The 17142-nt window shown below is 38.8% G+C and overlaps 1 long non-coding RNA gene across 1 annotated transcript in view; it reads right to left on the bottom strand.

Annotated features, from left to right (window-relative positions):
- Positions 1–17142, bottom strand: part of LOC136993360 (uncharacterized) — a 181923-nt gene that overhangs the window by 84964 nt on the left and 79817 nt on the right. Inside the window, exon 2 of the long non-coding RNA XR_010885653.1 lies at positions 13420–13489. This is a non-coding gene — a long non-coding RNA (uncharacterized lncRNA). The remainder of the gene's footprint in view (positions 1–13419; positions 13490–17142) is intronic.

The raw sequence follows: 17142 nt of genomic DNA, 5'->3' as shown, positions 1-17142 counted from the left end.
TACAGACCCTAACAAACCAGAGATACTGAATACAATAGCAAAGAGCAAAACTCTCAGGTCACTGACTGATGGACCATTGAAGGCACTCTTCAATGTTTCCAAGAGGTTCAACCAGAACTTTGTACCTCATGAGAAGGCAGGGAGGAAGTGGGGGGAGGACAAGATTATTATGGGTCTCATGTGAAAGAGCAAACTTACTACAGGAGGACTTGTGGTATTGTCTTAAATTTGTGTGTTGTTTTTAGCAGATTACAGGAATGTGCAAAACTTATTAAGGAATGCTTAGGAGAAGGGCCGGATCAAGGAGGTACAAGCATGGGTAAACGGAGAAGAGGGTTAATAAAAGGGGCTGGTTGCACATAAACAAACGGCTACTCAGTACACTTGCCTGGCTAAGCCCTGTGCCTGATCCTTAGCCTGATTACTGCAACCTTACAAAACTCTGAGTTTCTATTTTCTGTGACCTTGCTCTGTTTGTGCACAATTTGCTAGCAAACGGGCTCAACTAGCCAGTGAGTAGGGGACCAGAACCTGGAAAGACCTAGGGTTGGAGCTGGAGACTGGATAAACGGGGACCAGGGTCTGGCTTGGGTTCTGCATGCACTCACCGTCTGGTCTAGGTCTTAAGGGACCTGTGGGTGTGAGAGTGGCTGTGAGGCGAGCGTGGCTGTGATGCCAGTGAATGCGTACAGAAGTTTTGTTGGCGTACTTTAATCCAGCTGCACTCCAGCAAGTAGGAGGAAACCAGAAGCTGGAAAAATCCAAGGTTGAAGCTGGGGGAGCCCAGGGTCTGGGCACGGATGCTGCACGGTGTTAGAGGCTAGCTCTCGAGGGGCCCACGAATATGGGAGTGACTGTGAATCAAGAGCGTGAGGCTGTATGTCTACTACTGAGCCTCCTGATCGGATGGAGGGGAGAGGCAGAACTGGGCTATAACGTTCATGCTTGTGTGAATGCTGTGGGTACCAATAAAGGCACCAGTCCCTGTGCCAGTCTATGTGGCTGACCATTAATGTATTGTGTGTGTGTGTGTGCACGAGCACATCTATATGGAGTACCCGCTCAACCTTGCTACCGGCGGGACCTACAGATGGGAACAGCAGCAAGCAGACTGGGCAGGAGAAATCCCCTGGGACTTAAAGTCCTCCAGATTTGCCTTCCCCAGCAGGCTCAGCCAATTTTAGCTCTCACAACAAGGCAAACAGAGAGTAACTTCCGGGATTTCTGTGAAAAGGCAAGAGTCTGCTTACAGGCTGTAGTAGGCTCCAGAGTTTTTCCTCATATTCTAATTTGCTAGCAACATGATGGTAAATTTTAAAGTTCAACCTTTCTTGTTTGTTGATTTGTTCTACACCTATTATGTTCAGCAACTCTCACAAAATGAAGTGGAAGTAAAACAACTGTGCTATGAGTAATTAATCTCTTTGTTCAGAAGATAGCAATCAAAACACATTCAACTGATGAGACTATAACTAGAAAACCAGAATTACCAACTCTTGGAATCTGTGCCAGGTATAACATAATACAAAATATTAATAATTATTATGACAAAGAATTAAGAAAGGAATCACATCTATCACAGCAAAAATGTAACTGAATTACTGCTGTACAGTCCAAGTTGTTGGAATACAACAGCTTTATCTCCAGCTGCCATTTCATCTGTAGCATTACTTTCCAGCTTACTACTGCAAATTTTCAACCTATTCTCTTATACTGCCAACAGATACTTTTCTTAAGAATGGAGGTAGGCAAAACAATTTTCAACAACTGAACTAGAGAACCAGACTCCAAAATCATTTATTTGGAATAACGATTAGATTTCCCCTGCTCTTTGAAAGCATACTTAAAAGTATCAATCTCTTTGCTCCATTTGCCTTGTCAATATCCCAAAGCCCTAAAGCAAGAATGCTACCTTCCCCCCCCCCCAAGTTCTTTATTTGTTATTTTCTTCACCACGATTGTTTGAAAAATCAACAATATGAAAGATGTGAAAATAAGTGGAATAACAGTTTATCTTAACCACTTATGTGAAACTACAATAGCAGTGGGAACACTTTGGCAAGCATGGTCCAGAAGGACTTTGACCTTACTTAGCTGCACCCTACACATTGGAGAGGACAGGACATAACATGGCTGGAGGTCCCTATCACTGTTGCACTGGAGTGGGTATTTCTCAAACAATACTGGAGATGAGTGGCTCTCACACATCTACCTACTTGCCATGGCAAGGACTTGCCCAGCCATTTGGTGACAACAACTGCTGATCCCTCCCTTGGGACAAAAAGCATAAAAGACTAGCTTGCTAGACGTGATAGGGATAAAAAGCTGATGAAGCATAATGTACAACCCCCCTTTTCCCTTACTACTGCTTTACCTGGCTTTCTCTTGGAAACCTCATAACTAAAATAGCTGGTATTCATGTTATAGACACGTTTTGAGTAGCAACAAGACAACACTCGGATTTGCAAGTACTCCAGTTAGCAAGAGAACACTAGTAGAAATGCAATCAATCCTTTTTATTTTTATGATTGGATCGAGTTCTGCTCTTGACCACAGAGGTGAAGCAAATGTCACACAACAACACTGTTTTTTGCTCACAAGCTAACAAGGAGTTACCTGGCAGAACTGCACACACAGCCTTAGCTCTAGCTGTCTCTTACGAATCTCTCTCAGGTGCTCAGGCTGTTAAAGCTTCCTTCTTTGTCTGTTTGGTTTCCACTTGAGCTGCCATACCTCCATCCACATTTACATATATCCCATACCATGGGATACCCGTGGAAATCCCTCCTATCCAAGGCATTCACAGTCTAGAGCAGCCATCGATTGCCTTTGCTGCAGCTGGAAACATGTGCCTAAATGCCTCTTACGACTCCTCGCATCAAGATAATCTTAACAACCTTTAACTCATATTATGCTTGTCCATCCTTGTGCATGACTGTGAGTGTGGACATCTGGTGGGAAGGGTAACAGCTAGCCTTCAAAGGACCAGAAGTAACTGAGGTTGACTGCTGAAGGAGAGAGAGTAGAGAGAAGATGAAAAGCAATCAGAAGGCAAATTTCAGTACCTGCTACTGCCAGAAACCTTCTGCTGAACCTGCAACCTTTGTGGTAGTGGTTCTTCTGCAATGCTGAGATGGGTGAATTCCCCCAGCTTTTTCTGAATATTGACAATGTGAAAGTGTGAAAGGACTGAAAAACTGTACTTTAAGTAAGGTATTTGTTCCTGCTGAAGAGTTTTAGTGAAGAGGAGTCTATTTAAACCTCATTACTGTATTTTTCTCCTTTCTTGCTATAACTAAGTTAACTTGCTCCCTTCTCTTTTTCTGTTCTATGGAGTGTAGCAGTCTATGTCAAACCAAAGTAAAGTTTAAAACAGGTTATGATAAGAGAGTGAAACAAGAGTGATTAATCTCAGGCCCCACTCTTCCAGCTCCTCTCCATTTTGAGAAACCAGTTAAGAAGCAACTATGAAGAGGCTACTGTTTAGAGTTTGCAAAATCTGCCAGAGGTTATTTCCCAAATTTCATTACTCTACCTGGTGTGATACACAAACATGTAACAAAAGCGAAGAAGGAAAGAACAGCAGCAGCAGCAATCATTTAGTATATGAAAATACCTTATAAGTGTTAATATGTTATGACTTCAGCTGAACAGCTTCTGCTATTTTCTTCCAGCTCTTTTTGGGGGGGATAACTAATATTTTTCTTCATCACTTTCGCTATTTTGCCTTTTACAAAATAGCATCTGTAGAGAGTGGATATAAATAGCTATTTGCCTCAAAAATAATTTGTAAGCTGAATATATTTAGAGATGCCCTATTTTCTATATTTAGCAAGAGACATCTGAAAACGATGCAATCAAAGCACAGGACAATGTGATAGAAAATGACAACAAAGAGCAGCTGTATCAAGTCTTTCTAGTGTGAGGAAAATGGCAAACAAGGAAAAAACTGTGCACGTGCACATGTGTGCACACATGCTCACAGTTTCAGGGCTCAGAAAAGTAGTTGGTTTGGCAGCTTTGTAAGTTCAGCAAGAACATATGCAGCAGTAGTGGAAGTATCTTTGCAGCTCCTCTCTGTGACACGCTCCCTTCCAAAACTGCAATGATGATTCAGCCGCCACAGCTAAGTAGTTCTGGCTTTTCTGAACTGACAAGACTAAAAACGAGTATACTTTCTGGTGTGGTTTTTAAAAAGGCAGAAATGCATGTATGCAGGCCCATGGAGATTATAAGCCATTTTATTTAACTAACCAAAAGCCCCTCCACTTGTAATCGCTTTATGACTAGTCTGGCCTGAATTTGAATAAGCGGCCTGCAGGTGAAAGTCTGCTGGTTTCATTACTGTCCCTTTAAGTCAGATTACATGGCCACATAGCTGTAAATTTTTCTTAACGCTTTAGAACAGCTTACAGGTTGGAAAGTTCACAGTTTATTGTTTGTTTGTTGGTTTTTAAGATAAATTATGCCTACCAGGATTATAAGTGTAAAACTATTTATATTACGGGTCCTGATAAAGTTGCTTGAAAAAAAAAACTTTCATTAGCTAAAAATCTTTGCTTTTCTCAATGTAGTCAACATAATGCAATTACATTTAAAACCCCAGTATCAGTAATCCATGTTCAAAGTAAAGGTGGTATTGCATATTTCAGAAGTCCAAAATAAATACATAAATAAATACAATTGTATTCTTAGGATGCTAAATAGTCACTTTATACCTATCTCGGGACTGATTGTTAGGGGTATTTATGACTGTATGAAGCTTTTCTGAGCCTCATCTTAGTAGATATCTTTCCCTCCATAAATGGACTGAAGAAATTCATCCTTAATGGGGTCAGCTGGATCACCCTCTTCTTCACACTTGAGAAAAACATTAATGAACAAGAGTGGCTAAGGGAGAGGGCCCCATACATTGGAAGAGATTGGTTTTATTATGTGTTTTCCTGTTTTTAAGATAGATTATTTTCATTAGCTGTATTTTTTTTTTTTTAAACTATATTCACCCATGAATTCAGTCATGGTATTATCAACATTATGCATTAGTGACTTCAGGTTCAATTTCTAGAATAGTTCCAGAAACTGAATCTGACAGGATTATTCAAAGGACAAACACACATACGTATGGACTTCTCATAGCATTATACATATGTAAGTTTAACTTGTAAACAGTGTTGATAATCATTACCATGTATCTGTAGAAATGGAAAATGATAACTTACAGAAAGAAAACTACACGCACAGATTAAAATACACCCTTCATTTTTTCTCTAGACATCAAAGTGATCTTACTTAAAAACCTTACTTAACCTGACTTTGCAATACATTAGCCAGTTAACTGTATTATTAACAAAATTAATCACAGAATGGTTGAGGTTGGATGGGACCTCTGGAGATCGTCTAAGTCTAACCCACCTGCTCAAGCAAGGTCACCTAGAGCACGTTGCACAGGATCGCGTCCAGGCGGGTTTTGGATATCTCCAGAGAAGGAGTCTCCACCACCTCTCTGGGCAACCTGTTCCAGTGCTCTGTCACCCTCACAGTGAAAAAGTTTTTCCTCATGTTCAGATGGAAGTGTCTGTGTTTCAGCTTGTGCCCGTTGCCTCGCGTCCTGTCGCTGGGCACCACTGAAAAGAGTCTGGTCCCATCCTCTCGACACCCTCCCTTCAGATACTTGTACACATTGATAAGATCCCCTCTCAGCCTTCTCTTCTCCAGGCTAAACAGGCCCAGCTCTCTCAGCCTTTCCTCATAAGAGAGATGCTCCAGTCCCCTAATCATCTTTGTGGCCCTTTGCTGGACTTGCTCCAGTAGTGCCACATCCCTCTTGTACTGGGGAGCCCAGAACTGGACGCAGTACTCCAGATGTGGCCTCACCAGGGTACATGGGTAATACCCATTTTCAAGATAACTCTCAACAATAAATTCAGAGCAGTGGCTGCATGATATTTAGAAATACCCAAACAAGCTAACTTTCCACAGTTAACAGCTGTACAGCCCTCTGTATGGAGTAATTTTCACTGCTGCGCAACTGGATAAATTAGTCCGTACTGAAGCTCTGTATTGCTGTTGTTCGACGGTTCCTGAGCAGCCTGTGACAGCTCTGGTGCTGCTGTGCCACAGCGCAGGCGGCAGCGGTGACAGTGCTGCCAGCGGGGCGGCCGCCCTGGGCGCGGCGGCGACAGCGGCTCGGGTGGCAACGCAGCAGGGGAACCGAGAAGGCAAGCCGGAAATCGCAGTATTTTCCCTAATTCAGCCTTCAGTCACATTTTTGTATTGTTAATCATTTTTGCATTTTTCAGCTCTCTTGCTACTTTTTTCTTTGTTCTGCATTATGCTTTTCTCTCTTTTCCTTTACTACATTTTACACTGTTTTTGTTACTTCTCTTTCCTTCTCTGCCCCTTCTTCTCTTTGATTATAAGCAATATGTGTTTGCAAACTAGCTGCCCCCCCAGAAAGACTAAAGAGAAATTTGGACCTACAAGACAGAGAATTAAGGTCAGCGAAGACGACGAGCCGAGCAGCTTTCCCTGGGGACGCTGCCACGCGTCGCCCAGCGCGCTACGAGTGAATGTACAGTGCGAAACAGATCCTGTAGTGCTCTTCTCCTTATTCCACCCTTTCTCCCTCATGCTCAAGTTAGGGAATGACAAAAAACAGGAGGACTGAATTCTGCAGTCTTTGCTTATTCCTATTTACTAAATAAGAGTTTTCATAGCTTCTTACTTCTAAGTTCCTAATAAGCATGATTTCATTAATCCTCTATATTTTAGATGAAAGGTTGCATAGAAATCAAGGGACAGCAAAAGGCATGAACACAATGCTCATGAGACACAATTATTAAAATTGTTTTTGATATATAACTTTGGGGGTTCTGATTAAAAAAGAAATGCACCTTCCACAATCTTTATTGAGACCTAATGTGAGAGATTTATACTAGCTGCTTCTGTGATAATCAAGGTATGAACATACACAGGAAAAGAGCTAACTGAACAAAATGTTTCAGGAGCACCCTAAGAAAACATTCGATTATACTGACAAATACACCTGGTGAGGTAATTACACTGTTGTGCCGCAAATGCTTTAGTATTTAGAGATACAGTATCAACTGCTAGCAGTGCCCATGTTCCCCTTTGGTACGCGAGTGCTGTTTTTCTGACTACGAAACACTAATAGGAACTAGATTGCCCAGGATTTATTGTGCCTTTGACAAGACGTAACCAGACCCGCCTGAGCGTTTCCCCACGCTGGGCCAGCGTTCTGGGAACGAGCTGCAAGGCTCGTCTGAGGTGTGCAACAGGTAAGTAAATAGAATTAAGGCTCTGCAGCTTATTTCATCTGCTAAGCTCCTCAATCTGCATTTTCATGAGTTTTCAGTAAAATGATGGACTCTAAATTGAAATAATATACCCGGCCAACAAGGGTGCACCAACTAGCTAATTGTATAATCTGGTGGAATACAAATGAACGGGAAACAGCTTTGAGCTACCGCGCAATCCAAAGCGCAACAGTGACGGCAGCAACATACTAATTGCACAGAAGACAGCAGAGTAGATTAGTTTCCCTGTAATATTTTGTTAACAAATCACAGTTTTGTTAACAATGTTGAGGGGAAAAAAACACATATGGATAATGTAATCTAGATAAATTACCTTCTTTTGACAATTATAATTAAAGGGTGATATTCCCATTTTCCATAATCACATTTTAGCACTTAAATCTATTCTACAGTAATTGTTCTTTTTCTTGTAAAATGGTTTGCAGCTTTAAAAAAATAGAGCAGATTCATATAGTCTGAAAGGCCAAAGAGACCTGAATCTGAATGCTCTTATTTTTTCTACTGTTGACCTACAGGGCTAAGATAAAAGTCAGTCTCCATGATGATATTCATAGATGACTTTTTAAAGGTAACTTTGTTCATAGTGACAAAAAGATACTGTAGTTTGAGTACAAACTGCATGAGTGAAGAATGAGGACGAATACCTCCCTGAGGAAAGTGGGCCTGATCCAAGGTCCATTGAATTAATTAGCGTCACCATTAGGTTTGCCTGAGGGGCTATAGCCTTTTTTTTTGGGGGGGGGGGAGGGGAGGAGGCAAAGATGAATATCACAGTATATAGGCTGGAATTCAAAGCCACACTTCAATCATCTTTGGATGCTAATCCATTTATGTATCTAATACTTAAAAAGAAAAAAGAAACAGCACTTATAGTGGTGGCATATTTTTACATCTAATCTCACTGACTTCAGTTCCACTGGTACCACTTTTAAGACAAAATATCTTCTTTCAGCAATACCAAGTAGGGAAGTATTTGTAGATTATTTTTTACTATTCGGGGAAATTTTATCCTTTTACCAATTTAAATCTAAAAACATTAATCCATGCTTGAGTGAGAATATGGTATCACTAATCCAAATATTTGGTGTTAGCAACTTCAGAAGTATTTAACTGACAAAGCAGTGAAAAACAAACTGCTCACTTGTAAATTGGGGAAAAATGAACAACTGACCCTGCAATGTGACTTATGTATGGAGTATAGGTCAACTAGCAGCGCAATAGCATTACAACTGCCAGTATCGTATTCTGTAACTCCTTTCTGCATGCTTATTTTCTACCTATGCTACACAAAAGCTGCTCCTAAACTTCTTTCAGCTGCAAAATATACAGTCATTCAAAATCAAGTGTGAAGACCTATCCTAACATGTGCCAAAGTATCTCCTTCTCTATCAGCTAACATTGGTCCACTCTCTCTCCAATGGCCCTAGGATGCTGTGCTCCTTTTCTTCAGCTCGACGTACCAACTGTTGCTACATACGGAGAGAAAATCTCACAGACAGCTATCTAAAACTGTAGGATTTTATTAGGCAAAACCAGGACTTGGAGCTCTACCATGGCTCATATAGGATATCCTTGTACGTATGGTAACATACCCTGTAAGATATGCAACATGCCACTCTATGCAATACTCTGAAATTTTCCAAAGATCTTCTAGCACAGAGAATTTCACAGTTCTTGGAAACATGCAAAATGGTAATACTTGAAACAAAAGCCAAACCTAATCAAGATCGAATTTAAAAAATAAATTACTAGCACCTCAGCTATTGCTGCATATACATATTATGGGTGGCTCAATAGCAGGCCAGAATTACAAAATTCTATTCAGCGAAGACAGAAACGGAAAGACAGTGTGGAAAAAAGACTATGGTCTGAAAGAAAAAAGAAGAAATAGTAACTGTTTTAATTTCTTAATAAGACACCAATGAACTGATCACCTGTCAGCTGAAATGAAATCTTTACCACAATCATCTGAAATCCAGTGAACTTTTTATGACTGACCATGTAAAAGAAATCTTTACTTGACATGAAGCAATATATAGATCTGAATTTTCATCACTAGTAGTTCACAGTGATTAGAAAAAAAGATAATGGATTAGATTTTAAAAGCCATTTAGAAGGTTATACAGAAGGGCATAGATATTTATTGAAAAAAATCCACAAGTGCCTTAAAAACCCACTTAACTTATTTGGGAATTACCTTCAACATTATTTTGAAAATCCTTCTAGATGCCTACCTTTGTCTCTAAGTACCTGTATCCCTTTAGAAACCTGACCAGGCTATCTCTGATGAAAGCAATGAAGCAGCAGTGCTATCAGGAAGCCAGGATAAAATTTTAACTTGTAAGAGGACAAGACAGAATTTTCTATTAATGCCATTAGTGCCTCAACAATGGCTTTTCACTACTTAAATCTCAGGCTCAGCAGATGCTCAGGAGCATGAGGATCAGATCATTCCCAGGGAAATATGACATTCTATATATAAAGCGGCTTGAAAATAAATACAGTAACTCAGGCATGGCATTTTTCTTTTGGATTAAAGGAAGAATGGATCAAAATCTTCTTGGATGAAGAACATCACTAGAAAAGAGTGTAAACACGTGGAAACATTTGTGGCAGAGGCAGTTGGAAAACAGCTGTGTCATAAAAAGTTATGCGAAGTGGGAGAGAAACCTTGGTTACAAAAAACACCTGATGATATAGGAAGGGCATCAGCAAAACTAAGTTAATGGTCAGACAACTCGGTGAGTAGCACATCTTCAAACACTAATCTAATTTTACTAGTCTGACAGCACAAGTACAATATTAGGAGAAGAATCTGATTCATTAGCCAGAAATTATAGATAGAATAATGTATAATCTGCTAAAATCCAACCTGCTACTGCAACATTTATAACAAAAGTTCTAAAAATTTTTAAAAATAAACATTCACTAAGCGATTACAAGAATCTAGCTACGTCCTTTAAGTCGGAGGCTTGCAACCCTTTTTCTTTGAGAAGACCTGCAATATTGGCATGGCAGAGAACGTGCAGAAATAGTAGAATATATTCTTCCATTCCCAAATTTCAAATTATTTGGTACAGAACAAAATGCTACAAATACTGGACTCCTGGGACTTCTTGTAAGAAATTCATTTCTTCATTCAGTGACAAAGATAGATGATTATTACACAGGCCACCAGTTAAATCAACGATTCTTGTACAGAATGGATGCTTTTCAAATAAGTTTCCTAATTGCCTTGGCCAATTTTGTTCACCTGTGCCTCTCAGTTATTCACTACCCAGTTTACAAACTGAGGTTTCGGTGAGCAGATGAGCACAAATTTAGAAGCTTTGCCCTCATCTGCTTATTCAGTGGCACTTTTTTTGGCTGTACTAATCAAGAGGTAGCAGAAATTACACAAAGAGCAGCTGTCTGGAAGTCCCTTTACTGTTACTGCTGCAACTCCTTATACCTTTAAAGGAGCAAACATTTCTTTAATCAGTCTTCCTACAGGGAGAGCATTATCCTCCTTTTAAAGAAATAAACTAAAGATGGATAAATTAAATCTTTTGTCTAAAACAACAAAAACTTGATGGTGGAACTAGAACTGAAATTTTTAGCTCTCAGTTTCATGTTCACTCAGTTGGAAGTCTTGAGCTGTATTATCTTGGAGAAGGAAATGGGGTTGTTCCAGTAATGATGCACAGTCTACAATTGATTTTTGTGGTTTGCTCACTGCTAATATTTAATCTATGAAATGCTTGCATCATCTTGACTAGTTATAACATGGACACAACATCAGGTGACACACGAGAGGGAAAGCAGTTCTCTCAGTGCTAGAATGCCTGTCTGGTCTTTTCAAAGTTATTAATAATTCCTTGATAACGTGAAGGTGAGCATGAAGTAATGACACTTTGTATAAGTAGGACCTGCTCACTGCTGTCTTAGAGAAATATGCATCCTTCCTATAGCTTTGAAAACGGCTGATTACATAAAGAGTACTTCTCATGCTGGGCTCAGATATTCTCACTTAACTGTCTCTTGGAGGAAAAGGAGAAGTGAATAAGGAGCACCTTGAAGTGATTGATGACAATGTTCAGTGCATTTGTGGGACAGCTCGTTAGATGCTATAAAAAGGGTCCCTCACAATGTGCATTAAAGAATCAGAGGGGAGTATATTCTTGATAGAGTTTTAGATCCCAACTCAAAGACACCACGCCAGCTTCTTAACAATGGGGTGAGGCCAACGTGGAATACTTCAGAAGGATTTGCACAGACAAGGTGTTCAACCACGTATCAGCGATGATCAATGAGGAAAAAGAGAGAAACTTCTCTACTGATGTTACAGGCCAGATAGAGGAGACTGCACAATATGATAAAAATAAAATCAACCTTGTAACTCAGAAGATGATACCTTCTGTAACAGTCACCCCTGCCATCACTGCCTCTTTTTCATGATTTTCTTTTGATACACAATAATCTTCCATACCACCTGAAAAATAAGTCTGTTTCTGGTTCCTAGATTTAGCTTAATGAATGACCCAATTTTTCCAATTACCATCTCCAATGACAAATCATATTTATACATCATTTTTTGTTAGTAGCCCAAGAGAAGAATACAGCTACTCTTAAGAGCTTTATTCACGTCAACATTTAGTTGTACACGTACACTTGCAAAGAGACCAAGGTAAGCATAATTCTTAAGTAGGGGATGGAAAAGTAACTAATCTTTGCGCCTGTACTCAGTTTTTAACTTTAGCACTTCCACGTGAGTGAAAACTGAGAAATAAAAAGGTAAATGACATACAATGTGTAGCATGAAAAAACTTAAACAGTATTAAAATAATTTTTGAAGGCTAAATAGAGATGTTTTTCATGATGGGATAGCTGTTCATAGCTCAATTTTAAGGTGCTGACACTAAGTCTTAATGGAGCAAGAAAGGCACCAGGAAACAATAATCCTGGAACACTTTCCCTCTGCAGCATGGTTTTCTATCTAAATATGGAAGACACTTCCTCCTCTAAAACCTACTCTGTCAAACTAATTGCTACAACTTCTATTTCTTCCTAGATATTTACATTTCCATCAGCACTCATTTCTCTGTCAAGAACAGTAAAATGTCACACCTGGAGATAGTTCAGTGGAGCTGAAGTAAAGGAGGCCTGCAAACTCTACAAATCAATCTCCATGGATAAGTTGCTTCATGCTTTTAAGAAACCTTTTTCCAAGAATTAATTTCTCCCCAGTCTGATAGTCTTGACAATTCTGAAGTACCTGTTATCTTCTCTAAGTAAAAATCTATTGAAAACAAGTAAGAATTACATGTTGTACAGTTTTTAATCCTTTTCTGATTTGGTGATGCCAAGAGTAAGTGCTTTTAAGGGAATTGAAATACAGGGGTTTAGGTCTGGAAGGTGCATTAGGAACAGAAATAGGGGCCTGGTGCTACACCACAGTCATCATGATTAGTATGACTCATTTTATCACATCCAAAACCAGTCACTTACAAAATACAAGAATATCTGATCTAGAATTTTCCTATGACTATCATAAATGAAAAGCATTAAGCTACAAAGTTGGCAACTACTGACAGTTTACTTCGTGACCAATCCACTTACTGAAACTTAGTACTAGGAAGAGTCGCAAATAAATTTATCTCAGGGTTGTGCCCTTCTGAAATGGAGCTGAACAGTATCACTGATATTTTTTATGAGTTATGGACAGAAATTTCAGAAATGACATTTAATGCCTCAGGATTTGGGTGCCAATCTTGAACTGCCCTGAAGAAGTGTGATTTGCAGAGGAAGGGTACACAGCACGTTATGAAATCAGCTTCGTTACATTAATTGTTCACCCCAAATCTCTAGATGCTCTTGACTATGAGTTACATACATTATTTAGCCAGTCTACAGTTTAGCTGTGGTAATGCCAGATCTTCTAAAATATCAAAAATATAATCCCAGCTCCATTTAACAAAGTGAAATGTTTGTTACTGACCTGTGTCCAGCAAGGTTCAGCTCAGTACTTACAGGGATACCCCTTTTAAAGGATAACTATGTATCGTGGGGCAGGTGAAAGCGGGTGCAGAGTTCTGCTGCTTACCTTCTGTACTTGCTACAGGAACTGCTGAGTTGAGGATCAGATTTCACAGCAATAGATATGTTTTGAAAACCTAAGAGAAAAATAGAAATGTTGAGAAAGAATATATTGGAATTTATTAGAAATCTCTTTCTTAACACAAATAATTATGAAATTATGAGCTTAAAAGGACATATGATGTAATCTGAATACTACATGTCATCGTCCCACCCAGGTCTAGATAAATTCTACTTTTTTTAGATTTTAGGAGCTTGTTTTAATTCTGGTGCACATAGCAGTGCAATAAGATGTGGGGATTTTGCTGTTTTTTTTTTTTTTCCTCTTAAGTCAATGGGAATTGAGGACATTTTCAACATTGCAAAATGGAATATAACATATTTTTTAATTTGAAGAGAAAGGAATAAAGTGACCGTCATCAGCATAACTTAATGGTTTCATCTGAAAATGAGTTTTTCAAAACTGATTTTACCCATCTGCAGTTTACTTGTTATTGCACAATAATAAACAGATAGAAAGCTGATCAGCATCAGAAGTGTTTTTTGATGTCTAATAAAGTTAAGAGGAAAAAATCATACACAATTTTTGTGTTATATTAATACCAGCAAAGATTACACTGATTGCAACATTAATTTGCCCTTTTGTTGGTTTTTGTACAACATTATATTCCAGGGACTTTTAAGCACTTTATACACATTTGTTTACAAAATCTCTTGAAACAAAATCCACATGGTACCTTCATCTGCCTCAGGATGATAACCATTTACACAGTGCTTACATGGAGAAATGCACAGTCGCAACACAGATAGGCCCATGAAGTCTATTCAGGCACAATGTAACACAGTAATATACAATAGTATTTGGGACTGCTGGCCATTTTTCATCAGCATTTCTTTATTATGAGATAAAATTAATTGATGTGAAGTCCTGCAGAAGGTTTAACGAAGAGCCAGAAATAAACTGTAGATCCTCCAAGTCCTATTCCTCTGATGTGCTTCCACATAGCTTTTACTGAAAAACAGAATCCCTGAGGACTGAAATCAAAACTCTGGGCCTCGGAGGAGGCATGGTATAAAAAGCAACAAATATGTCTAATTTGCAGTTACTGAGGATAATGGATTCATCTTGAACTTTCATAATATGGTAGCTTTATTGACACAGCACAGCTAACCAGATTTATATTCTGTGTAGATCTGACCCAAACCTTCACTGGAACTAAAATAACTCTGGTGCCCATTACTCATTTAAGACATAGCAAAGCAAACCTGCGAACCCTCCTCCCTCTGTTCCTTTTTGCCCTCTGAGTGCTGGTCTGCGGGAGAGCTGGAGATCACAAGTTTAACAGCCCATTCCCCATCATCCTTGACAGAACGCCGAATGAGTACATTAATACTAATTAATCACTGTCACAAGCTAGCCACGTGTCAGGACAGCCTATTTAAGGTCAGAAAACGAAGTCAGTAATTCAATACCACAGATGTTAGAGAACACACTCAAAATGTGAGTTTTCAGTTGAAGATGCAATATACGATTTGTACGTGCTACTCATATGCCAAACGGTAGTTGTAAAATATTTCCATCATTTATTGACTAATTTCAAGTAACTGCTGCTAATAAATGATAATCTTGTGCAGTAATAACAGATCCATAAAATATTTTTATCAATGTACAGGACATGAGTTGCCTTCTTTCTCTTGGATTTCATTTTTTTGGTTTAACTTTATGATCAACCATTTCTATGGTCCAAACAGCAGAACAGCAACTTAAAACTGCTCTAAAGCACAGCTCAAATCATTTCAGAGAAAAATATCAGTAAGAACAGCTAGCTAGGGTCAAATTAAGCAAGAAATTCTCAATGACTTCTAAGATCACACACTTATTCAAGAAACTTGCTGAGCTAAGGGCCTAAACAAGCGTCACAGATATTTCACATTCCCCTGAATCATCAGGGACTGGTCAGCTACAGAAGAAATCCAAGTTGACGGATTTCATGGTTTGATCTGGCTTAGCAAATCGCATGTCTCAGATAATACAATGTTAACTTTCTCCGCTTTGCTATTTCTGATAGAAAAATGATTCTGAAAAGCAAAGTCATCATTGCATGTGAAAGAACCTTAAATATTACAAGTGACTGCAGTAGCCATATAAATAGCGGTCTGTGTATGAAGTATGATCTGAGTGATATAGCAGGATACTAAAGTTTTCCCCTCCTGATTGCCACTGGAGTTGGTATGAGTTTTATCAGTGTTTCCAAGAACACAGTTTGCTTGCTTACAGAAGTATCCCTGGTGTACCTAAAAAAATTTGGATATGAAATCACAAACTGAATTCCTTTAGGAGCTCAAAACTTACAAATCAGGCTCCTGGAAACAGTGAGACTACTCCTGCATCCAAATCATGAGAAAGGTATTCTGGTCTGTGTAACTATTTAAAAGCTCCTTTTGCCCTTTCTGAGTGAATATCTACACCACAGTTACCTGTTACACATCTCCCAAGTATCTCATGAAAGACAAATTTTGGCCTTGAAGTTCTGCAGGAGTTTTCAACCTCCTCCACCCTCCCCACGTATTCACATCTGTCTACCAATCTACATCAGTTAAGTAAACACCTATGATTTTCAAATCAGTCTTATTCTCCTAGTCTTTACATCAGTTCTACCCCTACCTTTTCTCTGACTTCAAAAAAGCAAAAGCAGTACACATTGCTCAAAGGATGAGAAGTTAGCAAAGCAAAAAGGCTATATAAATAAAGAAGAAAATAAAGAGTTCCACATGAAAAATAAGAAACAATATTTTTCTTTATCCTTTACAGAAACACTATTACCCATAGTAAGTCACATACTCTTCAAAAGTGCAATTGGTCAGTTGTCAAAAAGATAATTTCTTATACTTGGAAAATATATTAAAAACATTTCAGCTGCAGAATACACAAATTCCATTTAGTGAGGACTTGCCTCAACATTCCCACATATTCAGGATAGACAAAATGAAATATCTTCTGTAATTCTGAAACTACTATGGCAGATGCCCAGGAAGCGATTGAAAAGTTGGTTACATAGCTCTCAAGACCAAATGATATCTTGTCTATAGCATACTTTCTTGGAAAACGCATGAACTGAGTTAGAAGGCTGGGTAGGAGCAAATGTTCTTGTTTTCCTTATATTTGCATACAGATGGCAGTTTTTCAAAGTTAAAATTATAAGCTGCAAATACACTGTCAAAGTTCAAACAATTTGTGCTTAGTATAAACATTTCTAATAGAGCTTCACTGCTGGAATGAAAATAATTAGGCAGACAATGGACCGTTCCTCTTCCATTTAGGAGCACTGTACAACTATTGGGAATGGTATTTCATCGCTCGAGCATCAGTGGAAACATTAATGATCATTCAGAAACCATAAGAAAAAGAATCCCTTTTTGATCGGAGTATCACTCATCTCAAATTCAACTAGGAGTTAATTTATTGTGTGAATACACAAGGCTGTTTTTCCTATCAAGTTTATGACTTCAACTGTCAATAAATCCTAAAAACCACAAAATACTATTTAGCTTACTGTAACAATTCAGTGATCCGCATTTGGTTCTAACAGGTAAGATTACAGCAGGCTTCTATGCACGGTTTCTGAGCCTTGGTGTAATTTTCCATGTGTTCAGATTTCTTGGCAAAGAAACCATAACAAGAAATTTGTTCTTAGAAGGTATGCTGGAACAGTTTTTAATTGTTCTCTTT

Source organism: Apteryx mantelli, chromosome 14 (genome assembly GCF_036417845.1).
Source record: "Apteryx mantelli isolate bAptMan1 chromosome 14, bAptMan1.hap1, whole genome shotgun sequence".
NCBI classification, from domain to species: Eukaryota; Metazoa; Chordata; class Aves; order Apterygiformes; family Apterygidae; genus Apteryx; species Apteryx mantelli.
This window is presented reverse-complemented; position numbering and strand designations above follow the sequence as displayed.